This window comes from Pinus tabuliformis, chromosome 4_1 (genome assembly GCF_031772625.1).
Source record: "Pinus tabuliformis cultivar Carrire ecotype Pingquan chromosome 4_1, CPIR1, whole genome shotgun sequence".
NCBI classification, from domain to species: Eukaryota; Viridiplantae; Streptophyta; class Pinopsida; order Pinales; family Pinaceae; genus Pinus; species Pinus tabuliformis.
In genome coordinates this window covers 514,285,158-514,301,473 of record NC_142303.1, presented here as the reverse complement: position 1 = coordinate 514,301,473, position 16,316 = coordinate 514,285,158, and positions in this window count along the sequence as shown.

Below are 16,316 nucleotides of genomic sequence, written 5' to 3'. Positions count from 1 at the left end.
TTATAAGGCAATTTTACATCTATTTTTAGTTTTGGGGGTGCTTCCCCCGCACCCCCCCGTGTGGAGGGGTGTATAGTCTTCATGGAGTATACATCTGACTGAAACCTTTGAATACAGAAGATAATCAGGCTCCACACCCAACAATCTCCCACTTGGAGACTGATTATAGCAACTCCACCGTTGCTTCATTTGCTAGACAATGACTCCACTTTGGACCTGGTTTTTTCTCATCTTCTTCATCATACTTGCAGACCAATTGAAATTGAGCATATTCTCAGTTTCTCCCTGGTTACAACTTTTGTTAGCATATCTGCAGGATTCTGTCTAGTGTGTATCTTTTCTAGCTTCAACTATCCATCTTCCAGTGCTGACCGTATGAAATGGTACTTGAGCTGTATATGTTTAGTCTTGGAATGAAATGCAGAGTTCTTTGCAAGATGTATGGCACTCCAGCTATCACTGTATAACCTGCCCAACTCCTGCTTCTTACCCAATTCATCCAGAAATCTTTGTAACCAAATCATTCCTTTACTAGCCTCTGTAGCAGCAACATACTCTGCTTCTGTTGTTGAAAGTGCAACAACACGTTGGATTTTTGAAACCTAACTGACAGTTATTCCACCTACAGTAAATACATATCTTGTAGTGCTCCTCCTGTTATCTCTCTCACCTGCCGTATTTACATCAACATATCCCTGTAGAGCAATGTTTGAACCACCAAAGCATAATGCTTGATTTGTGGTACTTCTCAAATACCTGAGAATCCACTTCACTACCATTCAATGTTCTTTTCTTGGATTGTTCATGTACCTGCTTACAACTCTAATTGCATGTGCAATATCAGGCCTTGTGCAGACCATTGTATACATTAAGCTTCCAACTGCTAATGCATATGAAACTTTAGACATATGAGCCATTTCTTCTTGAGTCTTAGGACACGTCTCCTTACTTAATTTGAAATGGCTAGCCAAAGGTATACTAACTGGTTTTGCATTCTACATATTAAACCTTTTCAACACCTTTTGTATGTACTCAGTTTGAGACAATGTTAATTTGCGATTCTTCCTATCTCTAGTTATTTTCATACTAAGGATTTGTTTTGCAGCACCCAAATCCTTCATTGCAAATGAGTTTGCCAATTTCCTTTTGAGCACATTTATTTCCTGCATGTTAGAACCTGCAACAAGCATATCACCTACATACAATAACAATATAATATAACTGCCATCATTTTGCCTTTTGAGATAAACACAATGATCAGAATGACATCTAGTATAACTTTGTTCAGACATAAACTTATCAAATTTTAGATACCACTGCCTTGGAGCCTGTTTTAAGCCATACAAGCCCTTCTTCAACCTGCACACTAGTTTCTCCTTCCCTTTTACCTCATATCCTTGTGGTTGTTGCATATATATCTCTTCCTCCAAATCCCCATGGAGAAAAGTTGTCTTTACATCTAATTGCTCAAGATTCAAATCTTCAGCTGCTACTAGACCTAAAATAGTTCTGATTGAAGTCATTTTAACAATAGGAGAAAATATTTCATCAAAATCAATACCTTTCTTCTGTGCAAACTTCTTCACCACAAGTCTAGCTTTGTACTCCTGTTTTCCTCCATCTTCTTCCTTCAACCTGTAAACCCATTTATTCTGCAATGTTGTTTTACCTGCAGGCAACTTGACTAAGTCCCAAGTCTGGTTATGTGCTAAAGAGTCCATCTCTTCTTTCATGGCTTGTTCCCACTTCTTCCTGGTTTCTACCTGCACTGCTTCTTCATAACATTCTGGTTCACCAAAATTAGTCAACAATACATTATATAATGAAGGAGAGTATCGTTTAGGGGGTCTACTTATCCTAGTAGATCTTATAACACCACTTTCAGGTGTTTGAAGTGCTTGTTGTTGTTGTGGTTGTTGTTTTGGCTGTTAATCATTATGATTTTCAGGCACCATCACTTTTCCTGTGATATTGTCAAGCACTGTGTATTCTCTATTTTTTTTCTTGTTTCTTTTCTTGCAACTGATTCTTATACAAGACCTTTTCATTGAATATTACATCTCTGCTCATAATGATTTTTTTATTTTCATAATCATATAAGCGATAACCAAAATCATTAACACCATATCCAATAAAGGTACATTTCTTTGATTTTGCCTCAAGCTTTGTTCTATTTTCTTTATTAATGTGGACAAAAGCTTCACAACCAAAAGCCTTTAAAAATGAGTAGTTTACCTTTTTGCCTTTCCATGCCTCCTCCAGAATACTACCATCTAAGGAACTTGAAGGCCCTCTGTTTATTAGATAAACAACAATATCTACAAAATCTGCCCAAAATTGTAAAGGCAATCCTGCATGCAATCTCATGCACCTTGCACGCTCCATGATTGTCATGTTCATCCTTTCTGACACACTATTTTCTTGTGGTGTTCCTGGAACTGTCTTCTCTCTGCGAATTCCATTCTTTGAACATTACCTATCAAACTCTTCGCTGCAATATTCACCTCCATTATCTGATATGAGACACTTCAGCCTTTTCCCTATCTCATTTTCAACCAAAGCTTTCCATTTCTTGAAAGTATCAAATACATTAGATTTATTTCGAATACAATAAATCCAAATTTTTCTAGTTGCATCATCACTAAAAGTAACATAATAACGAAAGCCACCAAGAGATGATACCTGGGCAGGTCCCCATACATATGTATGCACAAGCTCTAATTTTTTGCTCTTCTTTTCTTTCCCAACTCTAAGGAATCTGACTCTCTTCTGTTTTCCATAAACACAATTCTCACAGAATTTTAAATCAACATGCTTCAAACCTGGTAACAAATTTCTTGAGTGAAGAATTTGCATCCCATTCTCACTCATGTGCCCAAGTCTATGATGCCACAATGCCGTATCTTCTTCTATAGAGGTTAAAGCATTAACAGAATTAGAAATACCATTGCATAAATACAATGTACCAACATTTTCTCCTTTCGCTATTACCAAGGATCCTTTAGTGACCTTCCAAGTTTTATCTGTGAAAGTACTTACGCAACCTTCACCTCCCAACTACCCTGTTGAAATCAGATTTTTCTTTAGATCTGGAACATGCCTTACCTACTTTAATAGCCATTGATTTCAATGTTGTTGTTTTATGAAAACTGTACCCCTTCCAATGATTTTACAAGGTTTATCATCACCCAATCGAACCTGTCCAAAATCTCCTTGAACATAATCATGAAAATGTTTTCTATCAGGTGTGGCATGGAATGAGGCCCCTGAATCTACCACCCAGGCATCAATAATATTTTCTAATGAAAGAATCAAAGCATCTTGTAACACATCACCTGTTACATTCGCTTCATAATTGTTTTCTTGCTGCGTGTCTCCTTCTTTTCCCTTCCGAGACTTGTAGTCTTTCTTCAGGTGTCATTTCTTCCTGCATTTCCAGCACACTATTCCCGATCTGGACTTGGATCTGCCTTTTCTTGACTTACTACGATATCCTGGGCTCTTTCCTCTTTCAATTTTTCTTCCCCTAGTCTCTGCAGTCAAAGCATTACCTGGTGTCTCACCCGAGCTTTTCCATCGCATTTCCTCGCTAAAGATTGCACCAACAACATCATCAAACTTTAAAGTACTAGATCCAGAGACAGAGTTACTAACGGCCATAACTAAACTATTTCAACTTTCTAGCAATGAGCACAAAAATAATAGAGCTCTAACTTCATCATCAAAATTTACCCCTATAGAACTTAACTGACTTGTAATTGTATTAAAATCATTTAAATGATCTGCAACAGATCCACCTTCTGACATCTTCATATTAAATAAACACTTCATAAGAAATACCTTATTTGAGGCCGAGGGTTTTTCATACAGTTTTGCCAGTGCTGACATTAAACCCCGTGTTGTTGTTTCCTTTGAAATATTAAACGCTTTCGACGCCACTAGGCACAGCCGTATTGTTCCAAGTGCCTTTCTGTCCAGAATATCCCATTTTGTGTCTGTCATACTTGTCGGCTTCTTTGTCTTTCCGCTCAATGGTAGGTACAGATCTCTCTGATACAGATAATCTTCCATCTGCATCTTCCACAGCTGGTAGTTTTGGTCGTTGAATTTTTTGACCCTAAACCTACCATCTTCTGCCATTGCTCCTATTCGAACTAGGAACTCTTCTCTCCTGCGAGTTTATCAGCCAAATAGACCTTTGGCTCTAATACCAATTGTTAGAAAATTATATATTACAGAGCAATGGAACACATAAAATATTGTATAAATATAAACACATAAAACGCGTAAAACAAGAGAGACACAAATATACGTGGTTCACCCAGTTTGGGCTACATCCACGGAGAAACAGCCAGTTCTTCTTTTATTATATTATCCAGCAAACTGAAGAGATACAACCTACAGCAGATCCGCTGTAACACCCTCTTCGCTCTCAATCTCCTCTCTCTTCTTCACTCAGAATACAGATCTACATAGATGCAATACAATTCCCTCATATATAGTGAGGGGTTGCCTTCTAGGGCAAAAAACCCTAAATTAAACATAACTTCTACCATCAGATCATCCGCCTAATGAATGGCCTAGATTGACTAGAAATTACTAGACTTTTACAAGGCAATTTTACATCTATTTTTAGCTTCGGGGGCGCTGCCCTGAACCCCCGCCGGGGGACTGCTGGCCCCCGGACCCCCCCCCCCCCCACCCCCCCCCACCCCCCCAACCCCCTCGGACCCCCGAGGGGGGACAAATCCCCCCCGCGTGGAGGGGTGTATAGTCTTTCTGGGGTATACATCCAGCTGAAACCTTTGAATACAGAAGATAATCAAGGTCCACACCCAACAAATTTCCCATTCCTATCATTGATGAATTATTGCATGAATTGCATGGATAAATTTACTTCACCAAGTTGGATCTTCATTCAAGATATCATCAAATCAGAATGAAGACTGAAGACATTCCGAAAAAAACATTTAGAACTCATGAGGGTCATTATGAATTTTTGGTCATGTCTTTTGGCCTTACCAATGCACCTTCTACATTTCAAGGTTTGATGAATTCCATTTTAAAACCCTTCCTTAGAAAATTTGTGTTAGTATTTTTTGATGATATACTAATCTAAAACAAGTCTTGGAAGGATCATGTTGAACATGTTGATAGGGTGCTCAAACTATTGAAGGAGAAATAATTATATGCAAAAAGCTCCAAATGTTTCTTTGGAGTACAAGAGGTGGAATATTTGGGTCATATTGTATCTCATGAAGGTGTTAAGGTAGACCCTAGCAAAATTAAAGCCATTAAGGAATGGAAAATCCCCACATCCATAAAGCATCTGCGAGGATTTCTCGGGTTGACAAGGTATTATCACAAGTTTGTTAAGAATTATGGGAGAATAGCAGCACCTCTAACAACATTATTGAAGAAACATGCATTTTCAAGGACTCCAGAAGCAACAAAGGCCTTCAAACATCTTAAAGAGGCAATGTGGAAAACACCGGTCTTAGCTATGCTGGACTTCACAAAATCCTTTATTGTGGAATGTGATGCTTTAGGAAATGGAATTGGTGTTGTTTTAATGCAAGATGCAAGACCCATTGCTTTCAAAAGTCGTCCAATGAAGGGAAAGTATTTACACAAAGCTATTTATGAGAAGGAAATGTTGGCAATACTACATGCACTTAAGAAATGGCGACCCTACCTAATGGGAATACACTTCAAGGTAAAAACAGATCATGATAGTCTTAAATACTTCTTAGAACAAAGATTATCCTCTGAAGAGCAACAAAAATGGGTCACAAAGATGTTGGGTTATGACTTTGAAATCATCTACAAAATAGGGAGGCAAAATGTTGTGGCAGATGCACTCTCAAGAAAGGATGAGGATGTGGAAGCATTGTTGTGCGCCATTTCTATTATCCAACCAGATTGGATAAATGAAGCAAGGGAGAAACGGAAGAATGATGAAGAAGTGTGGGTACTCATTCGAAAGTTACAACAAGGTCCCAGTACATCTGATACATTTAGCTAGAAAAATGATTCGTTATGGTACAAAGATCACTTATACCTATGTAAGATCTCCCAACTCAAACAAAAGATTATTATGGAATTGCACACTTCTCCCTGAAGGCACTCAGGATTTTTAAAAACTTACCACAGGGTTAAGAAGGAATTTTTTGGGGATGGACTTAAATTGGATATTCAAAAGTTTGTGGCGGAATGTTTGGTTTTCCAACAAAATAAAGTTGAAACAATTAAGACCCCGGGTCTATTACAACCTTTATCCATTCCAAGCCAACGTTGGGAGGAGGTTTCAATGGATTTTATCACAGGTTTACCCAAGTCAGAAGGAAAGAGTGTCATCATGGTGGTAGTTGACAAACTTACCAGGTATGCACACTTTTGTGCATTATCACATCCATTTAAAGCTAGTACAGTTTCTACTGCATTTATGGAAACAATTCAAAAGCTACATGGAAACCCAAAGATTATTGTAAGCGATAGAGATCCTATTTTCACTGGAAATGTTTGGATAGAATTATTTTCTTGTCTCGATACTCAGTTAGCTCATAGCTCATCTTATCATCCTCAATATGATGGGCAAACTGAGATAGTAAACAAATGTTTTGAAGTATATCTTCGTTGCTTTGTATCTGATAAATATACACAATGGGTCAAATGGTTACCTCTGGTTGAATGGTGGTATAACACTTACCTCCATGCTACAGCAAAAATGACCCCATTTATGGCACTTTATGGATGTCATCCACCATCCATCACATCATATTTAAGAGAAAATTCCAAGGTTCAAGTAGTGGAACATCACATCGATCATCAACAACAAGTTCTGCAACTCTTAAAGGATAACCTCACATTGGCGCATAATAGAGTGAAAGAAGAAGCAGATCAACATTGTAGTTAATAGAAGTTTTGATGTATGTGACTGGGTATTCCTACGGCTACAACCATATAAACAAATATCCCTCAAGCAAGCTAAGAAATATAATAAATTATCACCAAAGTATTATGGTATATACAAGGTTTTGCAAAAGATTGGTACTATGGAATACAAATTGGATTTTCTTGCAGCTTCCCGAGTTCACCTAGTTTTCCATGTTTCATGTTTAAAGAAGGTTATAGGTGATAAGCTCTCAGTTCAAACAATATTGCCAGAACTTGACGAGGAAGGAAAAATCATATTGAAACTGGAAACAGTCAAAGAAACAAGAACTCGACAGCTACGAAATCGATCAATTTCGAAGTATCTCATCAAGTGGAAGAACTTATCCGCTAAAGATTCCACATGGAAGGATGATAATTTTATACAGAAGCATCCAGAACTACTCAAGCATTGAGGACAACGCTTTTCAGAAGGAGAGTGGTATGTTAGGCCACTATAATACTAGTGATTCCCCCATTACTATTGTCATTGTATCCCTTATTGTTATTATTGTGCCCCTATTGTCCCCATATTGTTATTAGTATGCCCCATAGAAACCCACTATTGTTATTTTTGTGCCCTTATGTTATTACTGTTATGTCAGCTTGATTACATTGCGACCCCTTAGACTCCTATATATAGAAGGGAGATTTAGTCATTTGTATCATCCAAGAATTGTTCATTTGTGTAATGTAAAGGAGGTTTCCCCCTCAAAGACGCTGAATTCTAAGGTGTTGATCTATCTTTTCTATCTTTTTGTGAGCTGGTTTTCTAACAATTCATTTGTTCTTCTAGGGTTGGAACCTGCGGAAAGGAACTAGTATCAATCTGCTTTTCCACATCTATCAAAGTATTCTCCACATCTACTACAATATTCTCCACATCTATCAAAGTGTTTTCCAACCATTCTGACTGGTTGGCAAATCTTTCAATGTTTGGCCTAGGATCATGTATGAAAGGACTCAGTTTGACTTTGAGACTTAGTTTGTTTATGACTCCATGAGGGTCATACTTCCACATAAAACTGCTCATGAAATTTATCTGTTGTAAAATTTTATCTGCCTCTGGTCCAGATTCCCTATTATTACAAATAAAGGGGCCCAATTGATTTTTCATTTTAAACTGGGTCTTCTTCCTAACTGACAGGAAAAGTAATTTCGTTAATTTATAATCTGCCTAATGTACTCTAATGCAAATATCCTTATGGGGAGGTATTTGTGTAGTTTGTAGGGAGTAATTTGGGATCCATATATCCTAATTTCGATGTGGTCCTAGTATAGATACCAGTCTCCCTCTACTATTCTTTGCCAACTGTAAAACTCTCTTAATCTCCTGACTAATCTTGGGCTGATAACTATTAGTCAGCATATTTATAATTGGATGAACAAATGAATCAGTGAACTCTTTATAGGAAAACACAGTGGAGTATCTTTGGATCAATGGTGTCCAATAGATGACAGATCTTGGATTACCTTTGGTGTCTAACTTCTGAATGCTGACTCGAAATTTTTCTGACTGAAAGTACAAAAACATATGAAATAACATTGATGAATATTTGAAGACTCTCTCATTTGGTAGTTTGATGAACTGTTCATGGATTATGTCTGCTATGAACTGAGCATAGTTGTAAACTATAGTAGGAGGCTTGCCTGGGAAAAAGATAGAAATGAAAGAAAGGACAACCTCATCCACATGTTCATTTGTGGTGTATCCTAGAATGCAAGAGAGCATGGTTATAATTTGTCTGTCTCTCTTAGAAAAAATAGTGGCACCATATGGAGGACTATCTATTGGAGTATGAGACTCTTCAATGATGAAAGTCTGAAAGATCTGAGCTTTATTGGGAAGGTCTAGCTTTATGTAGAGTTCAAGTAAACCTTCAATGGAAAGTGGGGTCTCATTTGGGCCTGGCTGGATCTGCAACATTTGATTTATTGATTCTGTTGTAATAGTGAATAAAACCTATTGGTTAGGGGTGACTATGGCTCTTTGACTGGGAACATAACAAGCTTGGCAGAAGTGGATGATTTCTAGGAATAGGTGTACTTCTGGGAACAAGTACTTGGGAAAATTTGACTCCCATAGGTGAATGTCATCATTCTAGTTCAAAAACTTGTCTTTACTCCAGCAGTGGAGTTTCAGTAGGTAGGCAGGGGAAGTAGTGTCCTTGATTTGAAATTCTCTGTCGGCTAAAGGGAGGTGGTCAATATCCAAGTGAGGGGTTTGCAGAGGTCTTACATCCAGAGAGGTTTGGGAAGCCATAATTTAGTTTATACATCTGAATTATTCTTTCTGTAGCTTTAGGAGTAAGGTTTAGAAGCTCTGGAACAGTGAGGAGGGTGATAATAGTCTAAAAAAAGGGGGTCTGGGTGCACAGTAGGCTTTTCTTGAGTTTAGGAAGGTTTCTTTTAATTAATTTAATTAATTAACCTTGGATAATTATTGTGCATAACTTTAAATTACAAGGTCATTCTAGCTATATCAAGAATACCTGGAGAATGACAGTTTGGTGCACAGACAGGGTTTTGTGGTAACTGCAGAGGTTACTGATGCTTCAGCTGTCAATTCGTTGCTTCAATTTTGGTGTCTGCAACGTCTTCGGGTGGCAAAAGTTGGTAAAAATAGTCGCGCAGAGATTTAGCGTGTAGAGTTGGTTTAATAGAGGTTTTCAGCGAAAATTAGCGAAAAGAGAAAAATGGGGCATTTTCGGCCTTTTAACCAATAACGGTTACATTTTGGTGTGAGATTTGGCGAATGAATAGTGGGTAGTTTTGGTTTAGGCGAGGAGGTGGTTTTAAGCCATATCGCACCGCTTTTGGATGGAGGGCGGTATTTTTCGTGAGCACGCGATATAACCTGGTGCCGCCACGTAGCAGAATAGTGCCTGGCCAAAACCGCGAATCTCGCGTGCTCTCGGGCCGTTAACTATCGGACGATGAATCCGCGTGATATGGTTGTGCACCATTGGATCTGGGGGTGGGAGATTGGAGGGATATCGCACAGTGAAGTTGCACGGACAGAGTCGGGAAAGTGGTTGGCGGGGCCCGGGGTTTAATTACAAAGAATTGTAATTAATTAATGAATAATGTTGGGATTTTTAATATAAGAAAATGGTTAATAAAGGTGGGACCATGGGTTATATGGCGGGGGTTTTAACTATACACCAAGGTTTGGTGAGTTAAAAGGGTTTCGGGGAATATTAACATGGGGGATTTATAAAGCGGTTTTTTAGGAAATAACTTAGGATAAAAAGGGGTTTGAGGGTTTTTAAAGTGAAAAGGGGAAATTAATAAGGGGGGAATGTAGTATTTGTAATGGGAATGGGTTTCACCCTAGGGAAAGGGGTTTTGGGAAGGGGGATGATTTTTGAAGGGTAATGTCTAAGAAAATGTGTGAAACCAAGGGAATAAAAGGTCAAAATGAAGGGAAAGGGTTTTTACAAGTAATAAAGGGATAATGAGGGGAAATTAGTAAATAAACATGTGGGGGTCTAGTGAAATGAGAGTAAATTAGTAAATAAACTTTGTGTGAATATCCTTTCTCTTTTGCAATTCCTCCTCCACATGAAACATAGGATTAATAATGATGAATGTGCTTTTGACTCACCAACCTTGTGCACTTGCAAAATTTCTTCTACCTACCCTTTATTTACCCTAACATTTTCTCTTCATTTATTGGGTGCAGTTGAACTTGCAGACCCTTTATTTCTTTTTCTTTGATAAGAAAACTATCTAATTCTAACCTTATAACTTCCAATGGCTCAGATTAAACTGATGAGCTCATTATTATTCTCTACCTAACTACTGATCTACCAAGATTGAGCAATTTGGCTAGGTATTTATTCTCTATCTATCAACATGAAATTTAAAGCATGAGTAAATCAAGATTAAACTTTTTGACCATCATGGATTGTGGAATTTTTGACAAGCTGCACACAATATTATTTTGCAAAGTAAAGTAAAAGGAGTGGCATTTGAATTTGCACACTTTCATGATCTTTTTTTAATCTCTTTTTGGGGTTTATATTTTTTACTTTTTTGATCTTTTTCTTTCTTTTGGTCCTTTGATTATTCTTTTAGGACATACCATCTTTACATTTTTTAATTTTAATATGGGAAAACATTTTACAGAAAGCAAAAGCATATATAATATTACAAGACTAACCATAGCCAATTCAAAATTATGAATCATATTACTATAGGACCCTGACAGTGGCTTCGCATGAGGATGGAATTTCCTGGTGAAATGTCAAGAACTTTAAGATCATTATCCTTTGAAACTTTGACTGTGGTTGTCTTGTAATTGATCCTCTATAATCTACTTTATTCATACTTATGATGGTACACCTTTCAAAGCTTAGGGACTTCTCTCCGGGCTTCAACCTCAAAAAATTTCCGTCCAATCCAATCTAAACTCTGCAATGTTGTATACAATGAGCAAAGTAAAATGAACTAGTGTTAATCTATGGATAAGTAATGCTTCAACATTCTACCATTGACTGGTTCTCCTGGTAGATCTGTTCCATCTAACCACGTCAAGAAAAATGCATTGTTACCTCTATAACCATAAATGATATAAGGGCCTTGCCATAGGAAATCAAATTTACCATGTTTACCCTTTTCTTCTCTTCTAGAATCCCATTTGAGTACTTTGTCACCTATGTAAAAATCATCAGCTTTGGTCTTCTTGTCAAAAATATTTTTGATTTTATCCTAGATCACTTGTGATTTGACATAGACTTGTTCTCTGGTTTGTTGCAAGTGTATTGTATGATTTATCCTCCTTTGGATATTATTCGGTTCTACTTGCAACTCTTGAATCATTTTCATCACTGGTACTCCTAAAGAGGATGGAAAAACAACATCCATTCCATATACTCGCTGATAAGGAGATGTACCAATGGACTTCTTGGTAGTTAGTCTGTTTGCCCATAAGGCATTAACCAAATTTTTATTCCAGTTCTTCTTGTTGTCTTCTAGCAGTTTCTTGATAATATCAACAAGGCTTTTGTTTGAAGGTTCTACAAGTCCATTACCTTGAGGGTAATAGGCAGTGGAATGGCCAACGACAATGTGATATATGTTACAAAATTCTACCATTTTCTTGGATTTGAAAGTAGCTGCATTATCAGTAATGAGCTTTTTGGGGCATCCAAATCTTGAAAGGATATTATTCTCAAGGAACGAGATGACGATAGAGTCTATGGTTTGTCTAGAAGGGATGGATTCTATCCATTTAGTAAAGTAATCAATGGTTTTCAAAATCCATTTATGCTAGGCTAAGGAGGATGGGTGAATTTCCCTAATGAAGTCTAAACCCCTTTGTTGAAAAGGACTTTCTGTGGAGATGGGTTTGAGAGGTAATGGCAAGAGTTTCTTTTTTCCTTCAAATATTTGGCACTTGTGACAGGAGGTCACATGTTTCTTAACATCTACAAAAAGGGTGGGCCAATGAAAACATGCCCTTAAAATCTTATCAGCAGTTATTTTCCAGTATAAGTGTCTTCCACAATCTCTTGCATGAAATTCTTGCATAACTTTTTTCAGCTTCATCTTTTAATAAACAATTCAATAAAATGCCACCATTATCTTTCCAAAATAAAGCATTGTCTATGATACAATATTTTATTGATTCATTTTCAAAAATCTACTTTTAGTTCTAAATAAACCAGGAGGATATTGTAGGTTTAGTAAAACAAATATGATATCTGCATACCATGGTGAATCTATAAAAACTTCACTGATCTGTGGAGTCGCCATCTCTTCCTAATTGTCTAGGGCACCAATAAAATTTATATCTAAGGCCTGATAGTTTGATTCAGCCATGAGTTTAGCTAAACCTTGGCCTTTGATAAGTTTTGTAGGATTTATTTCCATGTCATATTCCAAAATAGTGGAAATCCATTTGCCTCTCTTTCCTTCAAGCCCATTCTGTGTCAGAATGTCCCTCACTACTGAATTTGGAACATAAGCAATGATGTGTGAATACAAGATGTACACTCTGAATCTTAATAGCTTTCACTAAATCAAGTGCTTGTTTTTCCATTATGTTGTACTTTAGTGTAGCATATCTCAAAGATTTGCTGAAAAATGCAATAGGTTGCTCATAACCTTGATCATTCTTTTGTAACAAGACCGTTGCAATAATATGTTTTGAAGCAAAAGAAAAAATTATAAAATCTTTTTTGAAATCAGGACTTATGAGGACTAGTGTTTTAGTAAGGGCTTCTTTGATCACCTCAAAAAATTGTTTAGCCTGTACTATCAACTTAAGTGCTTAATCTTTCTTTAACATGTTATTTAATTCTCTGATTAATTCTATTAAGTTAGAAATGAATCTCTTAAGAAAATTTATTTTGCCTAAAAATGATTGTGATTCCTTGATGTTTCTAGGATGAGTGATGGTTAAGATTGCTTCTATTCTAGCTGGATCTATTCTAATTCCATCTTTTGATATTGTGTGTCCCAAGATTTTACCTTCTTCTAGACGAAAGAGTGTTTTTCTGGGATTCAATGAAATGCCAAATTTTCTACATTTAATGAAAACTCTTCTTAGGTGATCTAGATGTTCATTATCTGATTTTGAAAACACTGTGATGTCATCTTGGTAAACCACTAGAAAGTCATGGATTTCTTTTGCAAAAGTTATGTCCATTTCTCTTTGGAATCTTGCTCTAGCATTCATCAATCCAAAAGGCATCTTCAAATACATGAAAGTACCCTAGGGAGTGGTAAATGCAGTCTTTGCTTGATCCTCTTATTGAACTAAGATCTGGTTGTATCCAAAGAATCCATCAAGCAATAAAATTATGGATGAACCGACTACCCTCTGGAGAATGTGGTCCATTTTAGGGAGAGGGTATTTATCTTTTAATTATACTTTGTTCAAGTTTCTGAAATCAACACAGAGTCTAATCTCTCCTATTTTCTTTCTAGTAGTGACTAAATTAGAGATCCAATCTGAATATCTAAATGATTTGTGCATCATACATCCTTTTTACTTCTTTTTCAATTAGTGGCATAAGAACTGGATTAATTCTCCTAAGATTTTGTTTAAAGGGTTTTTGATATTCTTTGATGGGTATCTTATGTTGAATTATGCTGGTATCATAAGACTTAAGGTATCCACACCTCCAAGCAAAGACATCTTGAAAATATTTGAATAGACTTATGTATTTCAACTTTTCATCTAGATGCAATGTTTTGGATATTTTTACAAGCTTGGGTTTTTATTCTGTTCCTATGTTACATTCTTCTATGTCTACTCTTAAAGGCTCCATTTTTGGTTTCCTAGCTACATCATTTGAATCAAATAAATCTTCTAATGGGACTAATCCCTTAGGAAAAAAGTTATTTTTAAGGTTTAAAATCTCAGAATCATCATTGATTATTTCTTCTATTTCTACCTTTTCTAAGTTATCTATTTCTAGTTTAGTGAATTTAGTGGGTTTATCTACATCTAAATCATTTATATCTATTTCACTGTCTATGATGTTATCTACTGTATAGTCAATATCTATGTTACAGTTTTGAAACTCTCCTTCAACATTCATGAAATCATAGATTTGAGAATCTTGTGAAAAAATCTACCAATATTTCAAATTGTCAGGGACGACAGGTCTGTGTCTTAATTTTGCTGTGTATTGGTGGTTGGGTTGAAAAGGTAATTTGCAAGTGCTAGCAAAAGTAGCCAAACTATGAGCTTGCATGTTCTATTTCCTAGGAATAGCAGCAAAATCAGTTTCAAGAAGATCCTTAATCAGATCTAAAACAGTTTCTCTGTATTGGCTAAGTCTAGGATTATTGACAGAATATTCTCCTTTAATTTGTTTTGTAATCAATTCTGAGTCTCCCATGATAGAAACTCTGTTGGCTCCAATTTTTATTACAATTTGTAGTCCTAAGATTAAAGCTTCATATTCTACCATGTTGTTTGTGCATTTAAAGTTTAATCTAAAGGGATGACCTTTAGAATGATTATTTTCCATGTTATGAATCCAAACTCCTACACCTGCTCCTAATCTATTTACAGAACCATCAAAATCTAAATGCCATAGAGACTCATGAAATATGTTTTCACTATCAGGTGCTTTGTATTTTTCTTCTACAACTGTGATTTCATTTTTGTCATTGTTTGAATTGTACAAGATAAATGAGTCCATATCAGAATGCATGGAGTAAATTGGGTAATTCTATGGTTTTTCTGAACTACTTACCATGTATTTCATCAAGGTTTCTCTGTAAAGTTTTCTTTGTTGACCAAACACAGATATGGTGGCATATGACATGTCCAATTGTAGATATCCCTGTAATTTTGCTCCCCGTGAGCGAGATAATAGCATTCTATACTTGGGTGGGATATTAGCAACTATTATTTCCATAACAATACTTTTTGCTAGGCACCGGACTAGAGTCACACACAAATCTTTAATCAGGCCAAGGCATTTGACTTGGCTAGAATCAAAGGAAAAGAGGTCCTTGTATGGTCTGGTGATATCTAAGTTTAATCTCTCCATGATTGCTTTAGGCATTAAGTTATGGGATGCCCCTGAGTCTAGCATAGCATTATGTAAGATTTTATCATGAACATTTAAGCTAATGTAGAATGGAGGGATACCCCCTTGTTGATGTTTTCCATTTACTTCTGGACCAAATAATAACTCAGGTTGATCATCATTAAGGTTTACAGCATCTTCTCCTTCACCTATGTTTAATGTTTCAGTGATTTGTGTTTTGTATGATTCATTTTTCACTGGCTCCGTACTGATCATTTCAACTTGGCTATTTTAGTCTTAATGTTGAATGGAAATTGAGTTTTGCCTGATTGTATGAGATCTTCCTTAGCAAATGTGGTCTGTGTACCTTTATCTTCTTTTTCAGCATTTGGCAATTCAGTTTGTGTTTCAGCAATTTTGTTTTGAATTCTCTTATTTGGGATAGTTTGAGTAACAGTTTCAGTTTGAGTTTTAGTTGAAGTTATATCTACAATTTTTGGGTTGGAAGTCTCCTGAGTTCCTCCAGAGAGAATTTGTTGAACTTTAGTCACAAGACCTTCTGTTATTTTTTTAGTTTGGGTTTGGATTGATTTCTTAGTGAGAATTTCAGTATTGGTTTTGCTTCTAAGACTACACTGTTTGTGAAATTCATAGATAGCAGACTCATAGCCTTGCTTGTAGTCAAAGGACTCCCCAAATTCTAATTTAAATTGTTGTAACAGGTACATTTCATGTTCTTCCTAAGTAAGAAAAATAACATCTTCAATTTTAATTCCTAATAGATTTATCTAGGTATCCTCCTCTTCTTCATGGTTTTGTGAACCCTTAGCATAGTTTTCCTAGAAAGGAGGTCTAATATGCTGATCTGGTATAGCATTTTTTCCAGTG